This window comes from Dendrobates tinctorius, unplaced genomic scaffold (assembly GCF_039654945.1).
Source record: "Dendrobates tinctorius isolate UK_male_01 unplaced genomic scaffold, ASM3965494v1 ptg000107l, whole genome shotgun sequence".
Taxonomy (NCBI): domain Eukaryota; kingdom Metazoa; phylum Chordata; class Amphibia; order Anura; family Dendrobatidae; genus Dendrobates; species Dendrobates tinctorius.
In genome coordinates this window covers 40,967,834-40,991,601 of record NW_027361775.1, presented here as the reverse complement: position 1 = coordinate 40,991,601, position 23,768 = coordinate 40,967,834, and the positions used below count along the sequence as shown (strand labels likewise).

The following is a 23,768-nucleotide window of genomic DNA, read 5'->3' as shown; positions in this document are numbered from 1 at the left end:
TCTTTGTGCCACCGTATTTTGAGAGCAGTAATTTTGTTATTTTTCCCTCAATGGACCTGTGTGAGGGCTTGTTTTTTGCAAGGTGAACTGTCATTTTTATTAATAAAATTTGAAAGCTCATACAACGTTTTGATCACTTTTTGCTGTATTTTTTTGGGTATGTGTGGCAGTAAAAAAATGGCAATTCTGGCATTTCGATTTCTATCTCCTTACTATGTTTAAGTTGGTGTTAAATATCTTTATTTTTTGGTAGATGGACTATTGCAGACATAGTGATACAAAATGTATTTGTTTTTATTTTATTTTATTAGCTTGGACGGAAGACCCAGTGGGGCCACTGAATGTAGGAGAAAAGAATTTGTGAACCCAGCCTTAGTGTCTGCACATCTGCCAAGGCAGTCTTTATGGCACTCTCAGCTGCTTCCAACCAAGTTGTGGAGCATTGATTTGGGCACAGAGGGTGGGGATGAGGTGGATAAACTATGGAGCAGCACTAAGTACTTGACCCAGAAATGTTTCCATTAACCCCTTCAATACCAACGGTCCAATCACTATCATTCTGAATTAATTACTTGGAAGGGCAGTGGGTGCTGCAATATACCTCATCTGACTAAGGCGCCAACATGGTCCCATCGGTTGACCTTTAAAGGATCAGAACGTAATGACATATGCCATCAAACAATTCCATATATAATATATAATTATGTTATATTAGGGTGACATCCCTACAGCTGAAAGGACAGGTGGCCTCATTTCTTTTCTCATTCAGATCTTAGACAAGTGCACAAGTTTGCTTTTCAGAGACAGTGCTTCCTGGGAAGAAAAGACGGTTGCTTGCCAGCAGAACGATTATATACCTTGGAAAGGATCCACAACTATGAAGCGGTGCCGCCCTTTATACCAGTCTCCCAAGGCATTACTAATGGGTGACGCTTATGTGTGGCAAAACATCGGATTGATAGAAGTAATCTACATTTCTATTTCTACGTGACTCAACGTACGGCAAATAATACATGATTTATTCAGGTTTGTTAGACTTCTCCTACTGAACTAAGCACTTACTTGACTTGCCTGTTCTCTGCCGCATCTTCATTCTACATAATGGCTGAGCTTCAACTTCTTCCTGAAACTGCATTAATCCTGGGTTTAGAAAATCAGTTTACAAATCAGTATGTAAAATCATTGCTTTATCATCACAGAGAAAGAGCTAATGGTGTTACCAAGACTGGAAAACCATGCTGATAAAAATCTGCTGCTGAGGAATCACTGCCATGACGCAATGGACTGACTCTCTTACTGAAGATGGTGGTGCTTCTGAAGACGTTTTCAGTGAGTAGCTTTATATTTCACCCCTTAGAGACAGGAATCGAAGGAATGGATTGTTTACATGTTTATTCTGATTCCTCGTAAAAATATATCTGTTTATTCTGCACAGTGCTAGTCATGGCATAACACAAGACACAAACACACAACATAAGATACAACCTTCCATGTCTGTACTTTTATGAACTGTATTAGTTTTACACTATTCATGAACTTGTGTAATCCTGTTCGGCGTATGCAAATACACTAAATCCATTTCTGGCACCAAAAGGTGTTCTAACAAAGGATTTTCATTTAACTCACAGAGTACTTGAGTATCTGAGTCAGTGATACATTTATCCATCTGTGACTGCAGTTCACCCAATATCTCTCCACATCCCCAAGTCAGTCATACAAAACGGGATACAGGACGCTGTCAATTGGTGAGTTGTTTTTTTGGAGTCCTCACTCCGTAGAGGTGATTTCGCTAGTTATTTGCCAGCATGTGGAATAGGAAGACAAAAGTAGTTATGGGAGCTTCTTTTTCTTCATAAAATAATGACTTACCGTAATGAATTAAAAAAAGATAATGTTTGGATTATTCACAATACAGAGCCACTTTTTTTTAATTAAAAGGGTATTTACACCTTGTACATTTATGGCCTAGCCATAGGATGAATGTAGATGAGGATCTCACTCCAGGAGCCTATATCTATAGTGAAAAAAGAGTTCTGTCACTCCATTCAGGAACAAATTTAATGAGGTTGTCAGTTTTTTGGGACAATTTCATTTTTTTAATGAATGTATTTGGGGCTGAAAATCATTTTTACAATTGGGTTTCATTGCATATTTTGCACCATTTAGCTTTTACAGGCCTTTTCATTTGCACATTTAACTTGGATCTGATCTATGATCAGCTCAGAAAAAGAAAGAAAAGAGTTATAAACTCCTTGTCAGACCAATCATAGCAAACTGACAGGTTCTCAGTTCCCTCACTCTGCCTCCAGGAATTAGATGGTGCCACACAGAGGCTATAGAAGGAAAACGGTGAACATTTTTTAATGATACTGAAATGCAAAAAAAAAAATTTTTTTTTGCTCCAATTACATTCAAGTAAAAAGAAATTTTGTTTCAAACGGTGGACAACCCTCTTTAAGCCTCTAAGTTCAAGGAAGGTAAAGCAATGTAATTACAAGGTTACTGAACTCTCCGTGTTTACACCTTTTAGTTTATATCTTGTGTAAAATGTGTTCAGATGTGACTATAGTCCTCCTAAGATGTGTTTATCTGCTGTACCCCTTTGCCAGCAAAGTGCACAAAACTTTTAATGGTGCCCACATTGTTCTTTCCTGCCGATTAGTGCAGAAAAGCACAGAATAATACGACATATACACTATCTATAATTCTACACATACAATACATATGTGTTACAGGGTGATATAAGAATGATTGCATCTATGCAGATCTTCTCCTGTGATCATACATTTATAATTCACTTTTATTTATTTTAGTCATATTTGTAGATCATTGCCGGCAGCACATTTATTGCATCTAGGGAAGATTTCCAGGAACAGGTGTGTCATGATCCATTCCACTTTCATATGTAAAAACTTCCCAACCTGGGCAGCTGCTATTAGTTATGTAAATCGTGGCCTACAAAATTTACATTTTGGAATGCGATATTATTTTGTTTTTATAAAATATAATGTGGATATCCGTTACTTTGACTTTGCAATAAAATGAGCCTTCAATGCCCACGGGTACAATGCTAGTGAAAAAAATGCGGTATGATTGCATACTATTATCATGGTCATGATTAAGGCTGTATGCTGAAACTAATCGGTGGTGGATTCATTTCTCTGTAGTCTGGTCTGCTATGTTCTGTCATTCCTGATTTTAATGTTTTTGTGAAATAAACTTCACGTTTTACTTACCTGAGGACTAGTGATGGGCGAACGTGCTCGAATAATGTGCTCGAGTGTTATCAGAGTATCATGGATGTGCTTGTATATTATGTTCGAGTCCCTGCAGCTGCATGATTTTCGGCTGTTAGACAGCCTCAACACACGAGGGGATTCTATAACAAGCAGGCAATCACCACATGTACTGAGACGGTCTAACAGCCGCAAATCATGCAGCCACTATAACTCTACTATAATATAAGAGCATGCCCGAGATACTTGGATTACACCCTAGCACGTTCCCTCATCACTATTAAGGACATTTCGCTGGAGAATCTACATTTTTGCTTTTAGCAGTTATATAACAACCATATTTACCAATGAGCTAATTTTTATCGGGACGGTTATAGACCACAAAAGCATTGAATTTATAGATATTTGCATTGAATGAGCTGTTTCTGGTGTTCCTAGGAGTGATATGTTCAAACAAAAATTACGTGACGAAGAGACCACTGCAATTGTATGTAATGATCTTCTAACTTATAAAGGACACCAGTAGGATGAAGCTTTTCTCTCTGCAGTGGCATTTCAGAGAAAATGTACATTGAAATGTCTCCTGGGGACGATATGTCTCAAATAACAAGTCCTTGGCGCCTTCTCCCTGCCCACATGAATGGCAGGTGTATGTTTTTGTCTGTGTGAAGATATAGGGAGTAGAGATGAGCGAATATGTTCAGATTCGGTTCCGAATACGATCGGAATAGAATATTGTTTTTGCAATATTCGTCGAACATAGCAGAACATCATTAGCGTCAATGGGAGTAGAAATTACCGAATATGTTCGGAATCGATCATAAGACAGATATTCGGCACGAATATTGTTTGAATATGGCTCGAATATGTCAAAATCAGATTCGGGGACAAAATCCGAACAAATGCACTCATCTCTAATAAGGAGTGACCTGTCACTCAAAGAGGCTGGGGCACATAACCTCTTATGCTTTGTAAGTGTTTCAAAGTACAACTTACCTGGCCGCAATCTCGCAGCCAGTGTCTGATTCATGGAGTATAGAAAATGACTGTCAATCTGATGGGGCAGAAAAAAACCCGTTATAGGAACTAGCCTGAGAGCAGAGGGCGTTATTGCCAAAGTGGCAATGAATCGCTACTGTAATTCGATGCAGGGATAAGGACGCGGTATCCACCGCTAATCACGACCAGCACGCGACTAGCGGTGGATACCGCGTCCTTGTGTCTGCATCAAATCACAGTAATGATTCATTGCCACTTTGGCAATAACTCCCTCTGCTCTCAGGCTAGTTCCTATAATGGGTTTTTTTTCTGCCCCATCAGATTGACTGTCATTTTCTATATACCATAGTACACTACTTTAGTACATTGATGAAGGTCATCACGACTGAAACGTCTACTTTTGTATGTACTACATATTAAATTTTTCACAGCATCAATACGGTGTGCGCCAGGTTTTTCTTACTATTTGCACAAGGTTTGGGATCCTACCTGAGCACCTCAGCATTAGCTGTGCTGACGGTCTTTTTTGCAGTGTCTGATTCATGTTCCTTACAGTTTGGGCCCAATGAATCTGATGACTGATTCCATTTAAATCCAATGACACCTTGGTAGATGTCAACAGGCCCTGTTTTAAGTCAATGAAGTCCATCAACTGCAGATAATTTCTAGCATATTACTGAGTCGGCACTGTGCCTCTCGTCCATATATAACAGAAACCAGTGTGGGCAGAGCTAAGAGTAATCCTAACATTGTGACATATAGCAGCTAATCAGGACTCAGCAATGCATTTATTGGAATTTAAATAATATAAATTAAATAAATAAAAAGTTGCTCAGTTATTGGTTGTCATGTCAGTATTGATCCAAGTCAAAGAGCAAACAGCCTGCACCATTCAGTCTTGCGTACCTTATGACAGCTTTGTGGGATGATTTGCGGCTTGCAAGTGTCAGGATTATCAGGTGCTCCACCCGGAGAGGCAAGTCTTGTTGAAGTCAGGAAGATAAAAGAAAGGGTGGCACTCTGGAATTCCTTAAAAAAATCTTCTTTATTTTCAGGTACCTGGACCCGTTGGAGCGTCTGTCGGATGCGAAACGGCTGTATTCCTGATGAGGACTCGCTCCCCTGCATCCGTGTTTTAATGATTTAAATAAAGAACATTTTTAAGGAATTCCAGAGTACCACCCTATCTTGTATCTTCCTGACTTCAACATTGGTTGTCAATAGCACCAAGCCCTCTACTGGATCACTTTGATAAATATCGCATTAGTGATCAGATGATTGCAGGTCTATAAAAAAATAAAAAATGTAATCAACCCCTTTTCCCCCATTAAAAATAAAGAAAAGGAAAAAATATATAAAAAATTAAAGTCCAGTCTATCAAAATATAAAATTAATTAACTGATATGGTAAACACTGTAAAGAGAAAAAAAATCAAAATGCCAGAACTGATGATTATTTTTTGGTCACAATACCCCAAATTGATATAAATAAAATCATCAGTTGACCACACAAAAACAAGCCCTCATACAGCTCCAAAAAATATAAATGTTAATTACACCCTTCAGATTTTTTTCACTACTTAAATTTAAAAAAATGGTCACATTTGGTATCACTGTAATCGTAATACTCTAGAGAATCAGGTCATTTTTACCAAATAAAGAAAGCCGTAAAAATAAATCCCAAAAGCAATGGCGATATTGTATTTTTTTCATCATTAAACCTATTTGGAATTTTTTTTTCCTGTTTTCAGTACATTGTATTGTAAAATTAATGTTGTTATTCAAAAGTAAAACTCATTCCACAAAAAACAAGCTCTCATATGGTCATGTCGACAAAAAATTAAAAAAAATGTAGGACCCTTGAAGAAAGGGCTGGGAAAAAAAACAAAAATTGGCTGCAGAGGCAAGGACCCGGCAAGGTAAAGTCCAAAAAGCATCACAGAACACCTCTGCCAGGGAAAGGGATGCAGATGCGCTGGTGTTACACCCAGCCAGGTATGTTTGACTCTAAAACACTGTGGCACTTTGACAAGCAAAAAAGAAGCTTCTGGGGACTGAGCCAGCCCATAGACTAGTTGAACAGGTGGGTACCTCGCAGATTATCCCCACCTGCTGCCCTGGATTGACAGGTTTCTGTATAGCCCAAGACCTGTCAATCTAGGCCTGCGGAGGGGAGATCCTGCCTGGGTCCGCCTGTCCGACAGGGTTACAGCACGGGCTGTGTCCCCGGCAGCTTCTTTTTTAAAGCATGTTTTACTCTAAAACGCTGCAGAGTTTCACAGTCAACATACGTGGCTGAGGTCATAGTCATTGCCTTATACATGCTGCCCGCGGACTGAGCAGCATGTATCAGTTGTCAAGTTCACGTTAAATATAGCTTCAAGATGACCCAGATATGGGAAAGACAAACAAGTATGTGTATTCACAACAAACAAAGAATTATATGACTCACTCAGGATCATTACATCTAAAGCCAAAAAATTAGGTCTTCATTATACTCCTGTATCTAACTTATGATGCACACGCAGTGGATTTTTTGCTTCACTTTATTGGGGGAAATTTTTAAAAAGCAAGCAAAACACAGCAGCCAGATAATTGCTTTTCATGTACAAGCATTGATAAACACCCCTTCCTACATTGGGCCTAATAGCTAGTACTGGCCTTCTTACTCATAGGAACAAATCACAATGCAGATTTCATTTATCACAGCAGTAAAGATAAGCAAGCAGAGATCTAGGCAATGGGCAAGAGGCACAGTAGCGTGGTTTGTTGGTCCAGGCATGGTGCTTTTTGTGGTATTTTTCTCCATAGATTTTAAAACTTTTATTTATACGGTATATAATGAATAAGCATTTAACCCATTCTCAACATGTCCAATTTCCATTTTTACATTTTTATTTTTTCCTCCTCTTATTCCAAAACCCATATCTTATCTTTCCATCCACATAGTTGTATGAAGGCTTATTTTTTTGCAGGACAGGTTACACATTTGAATTATGCCATTGCACTTCCCCTCAGTATAAGGCCTCATTCACACGTCCATGTTTCAATACGTACGTGATAAAATGTTACCAGTGTCATCAGTGTTTTGGATCAATGTGTCATCAGTGTTTTGGATCAGCGTGTCATCAGTGTTTTGGATCAGCGTGTCATCAGTGTTTTGTATCAGTCTCTCATCAGTGTTTTGGATCAGTATGTCATCAGTGGTTTGGATCAGTGTGTCATCAGTGTTTTGGATCACTGTGTCATCAGTGTTTTGGATCAGTGTGTCATCAGTGTTTTGGATCAGTGTGTCATCAGTGTTTTGGATCAATGTGTCATCAGTGTTTTGGATCAGCGTGTCATCAGTGTTTTGGATCAGCGTGTCATCAGTGTTTTGTATCAGTCTCTCATCAGTGTTTTGGATCAGTGTGTCATCAGTGGTTTGGATCAGTGTGTCATCAGTGTTTTGGATCAGTGTGTCATCAGTGTTTTGGATCAGTGTGTCATCAGTGGTTTGGATCAGTGTGTCATCAGTGTTTTGGATCAGTGTGTCATCAGTGTTTTGGATCAGTGTGTCATCACTTTTTTGGATCCGTGTGTCATCAGTGTTTTGGATCAGCGTGTCATCAGTGTTTTGGATCAGTGTCTCATCAGTGTTTTGGATCAGTGTCTCATTAGTGTTTTAGATCAGAGTGTCATTAATATATAGTCCGTGTGTCTGTTTTTACGAACAATGTGTTCTGAATACAAGTCTAGGTAATATCTACTCTCATTCAGCATTTTGATAGGGTGGGGGAAATCGTTACGGACAGAGACACGCATTAAACAAGTGCTGCTTGACTCAAACTTCCCTCCCGAGTCCCATATTGAGTGACAGTCACAGCACAGCAATGAAAAAGTGCACGGCTCATGAAAGACGGACATGTAAACAGCACCATAGATTATTATGTGTATGTGTTCTATTAGTGAAGAAGAAGGATAGAACCTTACATGCAGCATGGACATCTGTATGTGGCCTAATATACCAAGCCTGTCCATTTTTCAAATTATTTCATTGGTGAAAAAAATCAGAAATTTGCAAAAAAAAAAAAACTAATTGTGTCACCATTTCTAAGATCTGCAACGTTTCCATTTTTAATTTATTAGAGGTGTATGAGGGTTAATTCTTTCCGGGGCTTACCAACATTTTTATTGATACCATTTTGACATAGATATGACGTTTTGGTCACTTACTACAGAATTTTTTTTGCAGCATGACACTGACCAAAACAAAAACAAAAATAACAATTTTTGTGTTTTTAATTTTTATTTTTGTTTATGATGCTTTCATATTAGTATGATTAATTTTATATTTTGATATATTGAACTTTTATGGATCAGTCAATACCAAATATGTGTATCTTTATTTAAACTTTCTTAATATCCTTAATTTTACTGGGGGAGGTGGAGACTGGTAAGAAAGTGGGGTGATTCAAATTGTTAGCTAAACTAGTTTACATTGTTTAAAAAAATGTTGTTTTTACTTTTTATTGTATTTGTTAATCCTCTAAGGAGACTTGAGCCTGTGATCATCCAATTGCTTTTGCTATACTGCTGAATACAATAAAATTCATGGTCTCCTTTGAAGCTCGTTGGGTACACCGTGATGCGGTGGAAGGCTTTTATGCTTTTTTAATTAAAAGAGCGCTAAGTACCCTATGTTATTTACATGTACCATTACCATTTACTCATTTACTTGTTGTAGGGTCTATGCTCATTTTGTTTTTTTCTTGGGTTTTGTCTCTGAAATGGCCACAGCGTGAACTTGCTCCTATCCTTGCACATACAACAGCTTATAGACTGGCTCAAATTTTCGTTTTGCCAAAATATTTTTTCTAACTATTCCCATAGATGGGTGTCTTATTCAGGGCTCTTCCTGCTCTGCCCTTATTTACATTGATGTCATATGACACATTAAAATATGCATTGTATGAATCTTTAAAAAATGGCAAAACATACAAGTACGTTATTGAATAATACATTAGACATTATAAATTAGTAGAATCCTAAATTACAACAAGGATTCATTGCGTGATACGGTAGACTTGTACTAGTGCCCTGGCTTACTAACCAATAATTACTAAGAAGAAGATTGTAACGAATGTGGCTACTTATGCTTACAAAACATATTTTGTTCTAAGAATTATCCCTTCATTTCAGAGAAAAGTAATAATTTTATTGGGGATTATGAGCGGATCTGAAAATTTATTTTAGGATTGAAAATTCTGCAATTTTTTACTTTTACACCAACCTTACTTAGCAAGTGATAGTTATGTTAGAAGTAACTTCAAAGTCTATTTTGTGTCCTCCAGTCTTTCTAAGGGCTTTCTAGTGACCCTGTTACATGACATCACTTAACATTAACAATCTTGTTTTTTTTTAACCATACACAGTATTATGTTTTCAACTACTATGCTAAATTTTTGGAGGATGGTAGGATATTGCACTTTGTTATAATCAACAAGCCAATAAAACATTCTATTGTACTAATGAGTAGAATGACGAAAAAATCTCATGCAACTTATAGAAATACTTGTATATACTTGTACTGAAATGTCTGCACTGATATTCATTGCCCAACACTCCCAGTTGTCACTAAAGATGTGACATTATATATTAATTTTTCCCCTGTACTGGGCATTGTATTTACAATAAAACTACAAGAGGTTTTATCACTGGGTTACCTATGACTTGATATTGTCTTATATCATTAGCATAGAAACATTTGAAGGGCTTCCAGCATTGCCACCAAATCTATCTACCATGTTTTAGACACAACGGGATTATCTCTGTACAGCACTTATGCCAGCTTTTCGTAGATGTAGAAAATAAAGGGGGAACTGACCCCTCCGATCAATATCTGAGTGTCCTGATGGCACTTTAAACTAAATGGACTCAGGGCGAAGTAAGAATTAAAAAGCTTTTATTCACCTTCCAAACTTGCACCACTTCTGCTCACTTGTTACTGGCTCTTCTGCCAGCCTGGTGGCATCCGGCAGGGGCATCTCCTGAGCACTGCAGCCTTTACATTTTGTCTGAACGGTAATAAGCATCTCTCTTCTTGGACAAAAGAAGAGAGATTACAGAGGTCATGTGATGTCCCCCACCGGATATTAATGAAAGTAGTTTTTATTTTTCAAGCCATTTTTTTACACCACTAAGTTTAACATTTAAAGTAGTGATCAAGAAAGTCCCTCATAAGTTAGCCTCATTTCAAGGTGACATTTCCTCCAGGATCTACCAAGATTATTTCCAAAATATTTGCTAGACCTTACTGAAGACATGTCCCGCTAGTGTGACGAAAAGTGGGCAAGCACATGTTCGAAATAGATGGGTAAACCCTCAGACCCATTTGCTTTATCACATCAGGTGTGTCTCTCTTTCTAGGTTGCGTTCTATTAATATGACATGACAATAATGTTTGAATAATGTTCGTAGGCTGTACTAGGATGATGTCAAAATAATATTTTGCTTTTTTCCCTTGTTTTATTCTGTTCTATGGTACCTGGGATAAAAACAAAATTGGCAAATATCCTGCATGAACTAAATAAATAGCGAGTGAGTATTTTGACCATATCATCATTTTTATGCAGATTTTCCAACCCTAATCTGTATAAACATGAATGCTTATTAGATAAAGCAGATGTGTATTTGTGTAGTGGGCGACCGCTGTAGTCTAAGGATATCAGCATCCTATATCATGAAGTGCAGAATTATTAGGCAACTTGTTTTCCTCAGGCAAAAGGGATTAAAAAAAGATGTAACCAATTCAGAAAAGTAAAAATTGTTAAAAGTCTTATAGATGGATGCAACACCCTTGAAATTGTTAAGATATTGGGACGTGATCACAACCATCAAAAGTTTTGTTTCAAAAAAGTCAACAGGGTGGCAAAAAATTTGTTGCGAAAAAAGACGCATATTAACTGCCGAAGTTTTGAGAAGAATCAAATGTGAACCCATAATCCTCCAGTGGTGTCATATTCCAGCACTTTACCAATACATCTTTACTGACCCAAATTATTTATTTATATATACAGTAGGTCCCCATAAGGCACAGGGGTAAATATATACATAACCCAAAGAGAGAGTTGTGTGCCAGGAACAAAATGCAGCAAAGTGTGGATTAAAAAATGTATTTTTATTAAGTAAATAAAAAAATTAGAAACAATACAATCTTAGCAAGCACCAGAAAAAAAGTCACAGGCAACTAAAAGAGTTGGTGGGTGAGCTAGTCAAAAAAGTTTATCAAAAAGTTTCATTAGTACATTTGTACATGGATGCTCCAAATACAAGTCAAAATAAAGTAACATCACATATTTGTTGGCTAGTCCATTAATGCATATACATGAAACCTTGAGATTAGCAAGTTTTTCTGATGTAGCAGAATAGTAATAAATCCCCTTCCAATATATAATATAACTGGTAATAACTAGTGATAAGTAATAAATACATATAGGGGATTACACAGAGTATACAAAAAGATATCAGTAATACATGAGTATGATCAGTTCATCCACCAAGAGACACAACATATTTTTCACCACAACTTCGTCAGGGGTCCTCCTTGGAGTGCTCAGAAGTACAAGGTGTTCAATGCTCAGCGCCATGGCCAAGGTAAGGGAGTCTGAAACCTGACCACCACTGAACAAGACACATAACTCAAGACTGGGCCAAGAAATATCTGGAGACAGATTTTTCAAAGATTTTATGGACTGATGAGATGAGAGCCACTTTTGATGTAGCAGATGAATGGGCCCTTGAGTGGATCAGTGAAGGGCACAGACCTCCACTTCAACTCGCGAGCCAGCAAGGTACTGCTATGGGCTGATATTATTAGCGATGAGCTAGTTAGACCTTTTTGGGTTGAATATGGACTCAAATCAACATCCAAACCTATCAAATTTTTTTAGAAAACACTTTCTTCAAGAAGTAGTACAGGAAAAACTCTGCATCTTTCAAGAAAACCATGATTTTTACGCAGGACAATAGTCCATCCCTTTCATAGAAGTTTTCACTGTTCTGCTGCCAGTAAAGGCCTTAAAAATGAAAGAATAATAACATGGTCCCCTTCATCACTGGATGTAAACTCTATTGAAAACTGTTGGGTCATTCTTAAATGGGAGATTTATGGCAAAGAAAAACAGTCCAGGTCTCTAAACAGTGTCTGGTTCGTGCTGCCCAAAAAGTTGATCGTCAACAAATTAAGAAACACACAGATTGTATTGATGGAAGGATTATGGCTGGCATTGAACAAAAGGGCGGTTAAATTGGTCACTGATATATTTTTTTGACAGGTCAGAAATATATTTTTACATATTTTGAACTGTCTGGTTAGTATTCTTACATAACAGATTGAATCTAAACAATTGAGATGGGAAAAATTACATTTTTCATTTAGTTACATAATATATCTGAAAACTAATAGTTGCTAAACAATTATGCACATAGATATTCTCCTAAGACAAAACCTCACTTTTATTTCTTTAAAATTTCTGGTGTATTAACCTTTTAGATTGACTGACATCAATGTAGTTGTGCAATAATAAAATGAATCATCAAAAAAACAAATTGCCTAATAATTGTGCACACGATGAATAAGGAATCTTATGCTCCAGTGCTTTTATCAGCGCATTTTAAATCTTGACATAGTTAGAAACAGTGATCTCATTAATGAGGATGGTGTTGTATATTATTTTGCTTTATTGCAAACTATTGTGATGGTGTTACAATGATGTTTCCTATTGATTATAAGCTGTTTTTCTTTGATAATGGCACAATTGTGTCAAACTTCCATATAAAATGCTGTATTTTCTATTGTGTCATTTTCTTAGTTTTGATTGTCTTTAATCCTAAACCTTTGTGTTACTGTGAAGATGTCACAAAAGTATTCATCTTTGAATCTCTGCTGTGTTCTTTTGTATAGTGTAAGAATATAGTTTATCTTTATTTTGTTGGCTCTAATGATGGCAATAAAGTGGATAATTTTCTGTTTCATTGAAATGATGCTACTATGCTCTTTATCGCTTTATATGCTGTGTTCTGTTTTGTTGATGTCGCAGTACAATGAGTTTTTTATTCACTGTATTTCATTATAGTTTTTGTCTCTATTCTTAGGCTACGTTCATATTACTTTTTACCCTCACACTAGTGCCTCCATAGGGGCTTATGTGTGATGTCCTGGAAAATGAGATTTAGTCGTATATGCTGACTGATCCATTGAATGTAATGATGCAGGCAGAGTCACTGTGTTCTCTCTTGGAGATCATTTTCAACCGTATCCGCCTATTTTAGGCAGGCTTCAAGATGAAAAAGACCATGTGTTGGAGCATGCCTCAAATAGGAGCATACGGCTGAAAATGATGTCCGACAGAGCAGACGGTGACTCCACATACATCATTATAGTCAACTGCATTGTCAGTGCACATGCCCGAATTCTGTTTTTCAGGGTTTCAGATGAGATGTAAGCCCTGACCTGAGTGTAAATCGCAATATGAACATAGCCGGCTATGTTACACTTTTGTAAAACACGGCTGAGCGCTATGCGATAAAACAGTAGCACTCGGCCCAATGTTACTCTATGGGGCAGCTCTGATCTGCGATTATTTTCTCATGCTGATTCAGCATGAGAGAACAATCGATTGGCAACGAGACTCGGCTCACTTGCACCCATACATGTGTGCACATCACTCGGATATCACCTGACTGCAGTGCGATTCCTGCCGAGATGGAGAAATTACTTTCTCCGTCTCCTCCACAGCTGTTCTCCGATTTTGTCATATGAGAGGATCTGAGCACATGACACTCGGCTCCCGCTCCAGCAGATGCCATATGCTGATGTGACTCAATCCCTTTTCTGATGATGTCTTAACATTTCCCTTTGCAATAGCACAGCTACATTTTATTGTGGGTATGTTACAATAGTGCTGCCTTTATATCTAACTGGGGATCGTCATCTTATACAGTATTCCAAGCCTATGTGTGTTTTGTTGTGGTGATCTCAGGTGGCATTCTGGAATTCTCGCTCTGGTAATAGAACATAGACATAGAACAATAGACATTATAGTGGAAACCAATAAGTCCCTATTACAGCTAATGTGGTCCTTTAGGTGTCGATTACATCCGTCATGCAATGAATCTGTCCTAGAATAGAACAGAGAAATGGAGTGAAAAAACAGGTGTGAACTGAGCCACACTGTGGTTTTTAATGTCACAGTAGTTATTATATTTATTGTTAAGCGGTGTCCTATCATAATGATGTCACAATACGCTTTGCTTTTGCCCACAGACTGTTTGATTTTAGTGATGTCATGATCCCACTATCATTTTCTCTTGATTCCTAGATTGAATCTTATTGTCATGATGTCACAATACTGATCGTCTTTTATTTTATGGTTTTGTCTTTATTTGTACATTCTGTGTGATGTCACAATACAATGTGTCTATACTTATAACCGATTTGTACTGTGATGATGGCACAGGAGCATTAATCCTCCTTTACAAGCTTTAATTTATTTTGATGATGATACAATAATCATTGTCTTCATTTACGAGTTGTATTCAAATGTATCACAATACTTTTTTCCTTTTACTTGGGCTTCGTTCCACTGTGTGGATATCATTAAAAGAATTATCCAGGCTACAAGATTAATGACTTATGACACATCCATATATTAGTGAATATGTAAATGTATGTTTGCACAAACGCATTTAATGAGCGTGTGCATATGTGGGATAATGTACGTAATGAGAAGGTTTATCCGTGTATGAATTGAGCGTCAATGTGTGCCTATCCATATAAAGAGTGTGCTATGTAAAAGAAAAATGCATTTATGCTTACCCCCTTATTTATTATTTATTACTTATTATTGTGGTTACATGTAGTGTGTATATGTTTGTATCTACATGTACAGTAGTGACTTAGGGTTTGTTTGCTTGTCTTTGCGTCTCAAGATAGCATTATCGTTGGGACTTCTGTTACTGTTTTGTAGGGAAGGTGACCTTACGGACGGACGGACTAGTCAGAGTGAAGAAAGATAGGTTTGCACAGTGTAGGTAGGAGACAGTGATTACAGTGGGGAAACAACTAGAAAAGTGTAGTGGACGTGCAGTACCTTGGGATGACCATTAGATGGCAGGGTGGAGTGTGAGCAAAGGACTTTACAGCAGCTTAGGGCTTTAGAAACCGTTGGTCATGGGGGGCGTGGTGACAGTTAGTGACAATTTCAAGGAACCGGGGAAGTTATAAATACTGAGGGAGGGTTCCAGAAGGTTCCAGTCCCCAGGGGGAGCCCAGGTGACAGGAGGACTTCGCCAGTCTGTGTGCCCTGAGGAGAATCCGACCAGGGGGACTGAGGAGAGGAAACGTCAGGGGGGTGGTCCTGACAGGGAAGGACCGCAGCAGAGACAAGGCTCTGGGTGGAAGACACCGTATGTGTAACGACGAGACTGATTAGTAAAGTGCTGTTGGTGTACGGGCCTAAGGCGGCCACAGTAACCGAGCTGTCAGGATTGTCACAGTGTGAGACGGGACGTGACGTGTAAGTACGTCCCTTGTGTAACATACGGTGTTGAAGCGGCCCTGAACACGGAGGGCAGAGAGAGATATCGCGGTGTGCCGCGAGGACCGTCAGTCGGACGGTGTGAAATAAACTTGGACCTGTTGCACCCAGAATCTGCCTCATCGTGTCTCTGTATCATCTCTGCGCGGTAAGAAGTGGGATCACCCCCTATCACCCCCCCCAGCTCGGCACCCCACCACCGACCCTACAGTTTAATGGAAATTATCATATTAATCCACGGCTTATCGAATTCAAGTCGAATTTCCTGAAATTCACAAGTCCCCATGAATTCCAACAGCTTGCAAGTGAATTTGCATAAATCAGCTGAAAAAAAAATGTCAGGTATCTTTTCGTACATTGCTGAGAAATCACAGTCCGGGATAATAATGAAAGGTGCGGCCAAGGGGGCTTCGCCATAATCTAAACTATCACAGCCAGTATAAAAGATGAGGGTTGGACAAGCAGCAGCATTTTATGCTTTTACAGAGCAGGTATAGAGGTCAGAGAGTGCGTCATTCGACATAGGGTCAGAAAAAGGCACTATTGTTGATGAATATTCAGTTGCATCAAGAGAGAGAGAAAAAGATATGGCAGGTAGAAGCGGCAGGGTCGGTGTAATTTATAATGTATTCCCCTTACACGCATTTCTCATTCTTTTTGCAATACAAAAGTTTTGTTAGGCGTCAGGTTTCTGCATCTGCTCTGCAGGAATCCAGAGCCTCACATTCTGCGGTCTCCTGCTGCCTATCTACTGCAGAGGAGATTACTTTGCAGCAGATCGCTCCAGAGACTAAGTCCCTCTGTTCTCCAACTGGGCATGCTCACGAGACGATCTCCCATTGGAGATCGGGAGTCCTGTGCCCAGGTCCTGCTCCAGATCTCATTGGTCCATCTCGGAGATCTGGAAGCTTCTGGAAGGTCCCGGCTCTAAAAAACGCGCATGACCGTTCGGCCAAGCGCTAGTATAGACACAAGATGCTAACTGTGTGTATGATGATGGATGTATGGACTTGCAAATGACTCATTATGATTCCCTTCCCTCTGATATTACATATGTGGACAGGGAACTAGTGTTAGAGTCAGCGCCAGTCAGTGGCACGTTACAGACCACGGTCTCCATCTTCACAGTGCTAGCGTCCGACGGTGCGCCTGTCCGGGCATTGTCGTATTGCAGCTAGTTTAGTCAACGCGCTGCAGTCAGCAGCAGTTGGGGCGTTCGCGGTAGCGACGCCGCACGCACGGTAGGTCAAGATGGACTTTGACCCAGAGTCTAGAGCCTAGTACTGTGACCGATTACCGTGTGTGCACACCGCCGAGTCCTGTGAGGTCAACAGGCTCAGTATTCATGTCTATGTTTAAAGCGTCTCTGTGATTCAACAGAATACGCTCCGCGCACAACGGGTGACGTTCAACCCGCATGCGTTATACCGCCATATAGCACGTCTGCCATTAGCTAGCAGCGGTGTAATACCTACTGCATGGTGGAACCCAGGTGACGAACGCACTTATTATTATTTATTTAGTGCGTTCCACCATCCTTAACATTATACTAGCGCCAGGGTCTGGCTAGTAATGGCAGATCAGCAGCAACTCCTACAGTACATTCGGCAGCTAGAGGGCCGGTTGGCTATTCTTGAGACTGCTATCTCAGCTGCGAAGTCTACTGAGGCTGCTGTACAGGCAATCGCAGAGGCGGTTTCTCGTTTGCCCACGTCCTCCCCTGCGCCGACAGTTTTCCGCCTACTGTTGCCCGATAAATTTTCTGGCGATGGTGCCTCCTGTAGGGGTTTCGTGAGCCAGTGCTCTATCCAGCTGGAGTTACTGGCTGCGCGATTCACTATGAAACGGGCTAAGGTGGGGTTTATTGTTTCCCTTCTGTCGGGCAGGATGTTGGAGTGGGCTACGCCACTATGGGAGCGTGGTAACCCAGAGGTTCGGACCGCTGCTCAGTTCTTAACATCTATCAAGCAGGTCTTCCTGGGACCACGGGTCATGCACGATACCTCTCTTCAGCTACTTGCATTAACTCAGGGATCTCTCTCGGTCAGCCAGTATGCCGTTCGTTTTCAGACACTGGCTTCCGAGCTGGAGTGGTCTGATAAAGCCCTCATCCCTGTGTTTTGGAGAGGTATAGCGGAGCATGTCAGGGATGCTCTGTCTACCAGAGAGGTGCCTGTAAGTCTGGAGGAGCTGATTGCCATTGCCACCCGCATTGATCTCCGTTTTTCGGAGCGTGGGCTGGAGCGTGCTCAAACCAGACGGAAGGTTACTTCAGCTCCCAACCTTTTTGAACCTCCGGAATTACCCGAGCCAGAGTGTACACTCCCAGAGCCCATGGAGGTGTCGCGCTCCGGTCTCGAGGCGCATCCGGCACTAAGCTCCACTCGCGGTTACCACTGTCAGCACTCTGTTCCCCAGGATAACGGGGCCCCGCAATGGCCAAACTCGGTGCCGCCGGGCAAGACCTTTGTCCCCCCTCGCCTTCGGCCGAAGTTTCTCGCGTGGGCACACATATATCCCGTGCGGGTGGCCACTGTGGCTACATGCAGACCACAAAACTCCTGGCAGGGTCTTATTGGTGGCCGCACAGGGCTCGGGACACTAAAAAGTATATTCGGTCATGTGCCTCTTGTGCTCGGAATAGCTTCCTTAAACAGAGAGTGATGACACCCGCCGACACAAAGCGGTGTTCCACTTCAACTTCTGCTCCTGGCGATTTTTCCGCTCTCGTTGTCTCCGTGTCCCTTCTTAAACCTGGCGATCTGGCCACCTTCCACATGTCCCAGTTTTCCGTGTCACCTGCCGGGACATCAGACTTGCCTTTGGACGAGTCTGAGGCCTATGCCTCTGATGGGCACAAGGTGATGGATTGGAAGGCTCAGAGGGGAGGGGGCCCTAGGAGGGGGGGTAATGTTAGGCGTCAGGTTTCTGCATCTGCTCTGCAGGAATCCAGAGCCTCACATTCTGCGGTCTCCTGCTGTCTATCTTCTGCAGAGGAGATTACTTTGCAGCAGATTGCTCCAGAGACTAAGTCCCTCTGTTCTCCTACTGGGCATGCTCACGAGACGATCTCCCATTGGAGATCGGGAGTCATGTGCCCAGGTCCTGCTCCAGATCTCATTAGTCCATCTCGGAGATCTGGAAGCTTCCGGAAGGTCCCGGCTATAAAAAGCGCGCATGACCGTTCGGCCATGCGCTAGTATAGACACAAGATGCTAACTGTGTGTATGATGATGGATGTATGGACTTGCAAATGACTCATTATGATTCCCCACCCTCTGATATTACGTATGTGGACAGGGAACTAGTGTTAGGCTGAGTGCAGACGGAGTTTTGAGCCCTGCGGATTTTTCCGTGCAGAATGGAAGAAAACCGCAGGTCAAATGACCTGCATTTTTCCTGCGGATTTCTTCCATTTTTCACGCGGTTTTCATGCGGTTTTTGTGCGGTTTTCCATTGCGGTCTTCCCCCTGCGGATTTGGTAACAGGGGAGATAGAAAACCGCACAAAAGAAGTAACATGCTGCGGATTTTGTACCGCAGGAAAACCGCACGGAAAAATCCGCAGCGTCTGCACAGCGTTTTTTTTTTTCCATTCATTTTAAAGGTACTGTACATCACAATGCGGATATGCAACGTTTCTGCGCGGTAAAATCCGCTGCGGAAACGCTGCAAATCTGCATCGTGTGCACATGGCCTTAGAGTGAGCGCCAGTCAGTGGCACGTTACAGGCCACGGTCTCCATCTTCACAGTGCTAGTGTCCGACGGTGCTCCTGTCCGGGCATTGTCGTATTGCGGCTAGTTTAGTCAACGCGCTGCAGTCAGCAGCAGTTGGGGCGTTCGCGGTAGCGACGCCGCACGCACAGTAGGTCAAGACGGACTTTGACCCAGAGTCTAGGGCCTAGTACTGTGACCGATTACCGTGTGTGCACACCGCCGAGTCCTGTGAGGTCAACAGGCTCGGTATTCATATAGCGCGTCTGCCATTAGCTAGCAGCGGTGTAATACCTACTGCACGGTGGACCCTGGGTGGCGAACGCACTTATTATTATTTATTTAGTGCGTTCCGCCGTCCTTAACAAGTTTGGTCTCTCTTCTTCCCCAAAAAATAAGCATATAATCTCAAGGAAATCAGAGTACTGAGATTTGTCGCAAAATAAATTTTTGTTGAAGCGGGCAAATTTGAATGACAAAAATTTGATCACCCTTTTAGGACTACTATTAGGCAAGTTGTATTTGAGAGGATTCTTTTTATTATTGAATAACAACTATGTTCTCAATCAACCCAAAAGACTCATAAATATCAAAGCTTAATATTTTTTGAAGTTGGAGTGGGTTTTTTTTAGATTTGGCTATCTTAGGAGGATATCTGTTTGTGCAGGTCATTAGAGATGAGCGACTACCTTTTTTAGGGTCGAGTTGGGTTTCATGAAACCCGACTTTCTCAAAAGTCGAGTCGAATGAAATTGGCCGACTATAGTGAAAAGTTGGGGGTCTGACTGAAACGCTAAACCCAATGCAAGTCAATGGGGAAGCAAAGTCGGCAGGGAGTGGAGGACAGTAAACACACCTACAGTGCCCATTTCAATGCCAACAAGATCAATTCTTATTACATAAGCTTGTCAACCTTAATTTACTTTATAATAATAGTTACGCATTGAAAACTGGGGGTTATTTGGCTAAAGTTGTGGGGGGGGTAGGGCTGGCTCCAGGTTTTCGTGTGCCCCGGGCCAAAGAGTGTCAGTGGGCCCCTTTAACACATACCACATTTCATGATGCTCTGATACGGCACAGAAATATAGATATAGTACAAGGAAAAATACTTCACCTCTTACATGACATGACTGATATATCTATTTTAAATTCTACAATAGTTCAAAAAACGGACAGTATATTACTCCATACAGTATTATGGCCACCACATGGTGCGCCATACAGAATAGTGAGCCCCATATATTTCTCCATGCAGAATAATTGGTCCCATATAATGTTCCATACAGTATAGGATGAGCTCCACATAATGCTACAGTATATGATGGTCTCCATGGATGATGCTCCAGTGTGTTATGGGCCCAAATAATGCTCCATATATAATGAGCCCCATTTCTAATGCTCCAGTGTATAATGGGCCCCGTAAATGCTGCTCCAGTGACTGATATCCCCCATTTGGAATGCTCCAGTATATGATGGGCCTCATGGATGACGCTCCAGTGTATGATGGGCCCAAATAATGCTCCATATATAATCTGCCCCAGGAGCGTACAGCTGTATAAGGTGTAGGTAAAAATTTAAATCTCCATATATATTTCCTTAGTCACAGACGCTCTCCCAGTATGTATTTGACCGTAATCCAACCAGCAGATATACGGTACTATATCAGAAGCGGACAGCTCCATACGGTGTATGTATGGAAAAATGAAAATCTCTATTTTTTAACGGAGTCACACCCAGATAGCATGTATTTGTCCGTGATACCAGCCGGTACATGGTAGTGTGTGAGGAGCATAGAGCTCTATACGGTGTATGTATGGAAAATTTCAAATCGCCGTCTATTTTTTTACGGAGTCACACATACATGCTGTCTCTGTATAGATTTGACTGTAAGACAAATGCCAGATATATGATACTGTTTGAGAAGTGGACAGCTCTATACGATGTATGTATGGAAAATTTTAAATCTCCGTCTATTTTTTGACGGAGTCAACAGCAGATATATGATACTGTTAGAGAAGCGGATAGCTCTATTCGGTGTATGGAAAAATGGAAATGTCCGTCTATGTATTTACACACTCACACACACACACACGCTGTCTCTGTATAGATTGGACCGTAATCCAAACAGCAGATATACGATACTGTTTGACTAGCGGACAGCTGTATATGGTGTATGTATGGAAAATTTTAAATCTCTGTCTGTTTTTTACGGAGTCAAACACAGATAGCATGTATTTGTCTGTGATACCAGCTGGTACACGGTAGTGTGTGAGGAGCGTACAGCTCTATACGGTGTATGTATGGAAATTTTTAAATCTCCATCTATTTTTTTACGGAGTCACACACACACGCTGTCTCTGTATAGATTTGACCATAATCAAACAGCAGATATACGATACTGTTTGACAAGTGGACAGCTCTATACAGTGTATGTATGGAAAATTTTAAATCTCCGCTTATTTTTTTACGGAGTCACACACACACACTGTCTCTGTATAGATTTGACCGAAATCAAACAGCAGATATACGATACTGTTTGACAAGCGGACAGCTCTATACAGTGTATGTATGGAAATTTTTAAATCTCTGTCTATTTTTTTACGGAATCACACACATGCTGTCTCTGTATAGATTTGACCGTTATCAAACAGCAGATATACAATACTGTTTGACAAGCGGACAGCTCTATACGGTGTATGGAAAAATTAAAATGTCCGTATTTGTATTTATGGAGTCTCACACACACACGCTGTCTCTGTATAGATTTGACCGCAATACAAACAGCAGATATACGATACTGTTTGAGAAGTGGACAGCTCTAGCTCTATACAGTGTATGTATGGAAAATTTAAAATCTCCGTCTATTTTTTATGGAGTCACACACAGAGAGCATGTATATGTCCGTGATACCAGCCGGTACACGGTAGTGTGTGAGGAGCATACACCTCTATGCGGTGTGTGAAAAAATGATCGGCGAAACCCAACTTTAGTGAAAGTCGGCGACTTATCAATTTGACCGACCCGTTTCGCTCAACCCTACAGGTCACTATTACTGTGCAGAATTATTAGGCAACTTAATAAAAACCAAATATATACCCATCTCACTTGTTTATTTTCACCAGGTAAACCAATAGAGCAACACAAAATTTAGAAATAAACATTTCTGACATTCAAAAACAAAACAAAAAAAATCAGTGACCAATATAGCCACCTTTCTTTACGATGACACTCAAAAGCCTTCCATCCATAGATTCTGTCAGTTGCTTGATCTGTTTACGATCAACATTGCGTGCCGCAACCACCACTGCCTCCCAGACACTGTTCGGAGAGGTGTACTGTTTTCCCTCCCTGTAGATCTCACATTTTATGAGGGACCACAGGTTCTCTATGGGGTTCAGATCAGGTGAACAAGGGGGCCATGTCATTATTTTGTCTTCTTTTAGACCTTTACTGGGCAGCCACGCTGTGGAGTATTTGGATGCATGTGATGGAGCATTGTCCTGCATGAAAATCATGTTTTTCTTTAACGATACCGACTTCTTCCTGTACCACTGCTTGAAGAAGGTGTCTTCCAGAAACTGCCAGTAGGTCTGGGAGTTGAGCTTCACTCCATCCTCAACCCGAAAAGGTCCCACAAGTTCATCTTTGATGATACCAGCCCATACCAGTACCCCACCTCCACCATGCTGGCATCTGAGTCGGAGTGAAGCTCTCTGCCCTTTACTGATCCAGCCTCGGGCCCATCCATCTGGCCAATCAAGAGTCATTCTCATTTCATCAGTCCATAAAACCTTAGAAAAATCAGTCTTAAGATATTTCTTGGCCCAGTCTTGACGTTTTATCTTATGTTACTTGTTGAAAGGTGGTCGTCTTTCAGCCTTCCTTACCTTGGCCATGTACCTGAGTATGGCACAGGTTGAGCTTTTTGATACTCCAGTAACGTTGCAGCTCTGAAATATGGCAAAACTGGTGGCAAATGGCATCTTGGCAGCTTCATGCTTGATTTTCCTCAATTCATGGGCAGTTATTTTGTGCCCTTTTTTATTAACACGCTTTTGCGACCCTGTTGGATATTTGCCATGAAACGCTTGATTGTTCGGTGATCACGCTTCAAAAGTTTGGCAATTTCAAGACTGCTGCATCCCTCTGCAAGACATCTCACAATTTTTTACTTTTCAGAGTCCGTCAAATCTCTCTTCTGACCCATTTTGCCAAAGGAAAGGAAGTTGCCTAATAATTAA

At 40.8% G+C, this 23,768-nt stretch overlaps 1 protein-coding gene across 5 annotated transcripts in view; it reads left to right on the top strand.

Annotated features, from left to right (window-relative positions):
- The first annotated feature begins 893 nt into the window (after window positions 1-893).
- Window positions 894-23,768, top strand: part of BCL6 (BCL6 transcription repressor) — a 78,228-nt gene continuing 55,353 nt past the window's right edge. For 2 of the 5 annotated variants that reach the window (XM_073589400.1, XM_073589396.1), the window contains exons 1-3: window positions 894-1,026; window positions 1,200-1,329; window positions 1,629-1,745. The gene's annotated coding sequence lies outside the window, so the exon portion shown is untranslated. Of the gene's footprint in view, window positions 1,027-1,055; window positions 1,330-1,628; window positions 1,746-23,768 lie in introns of those variants that run through there. The other 3 variants (XM_073589401.1, XM_073589398.1, XM_073589397.1) reach the window with 2 other exon arrangements.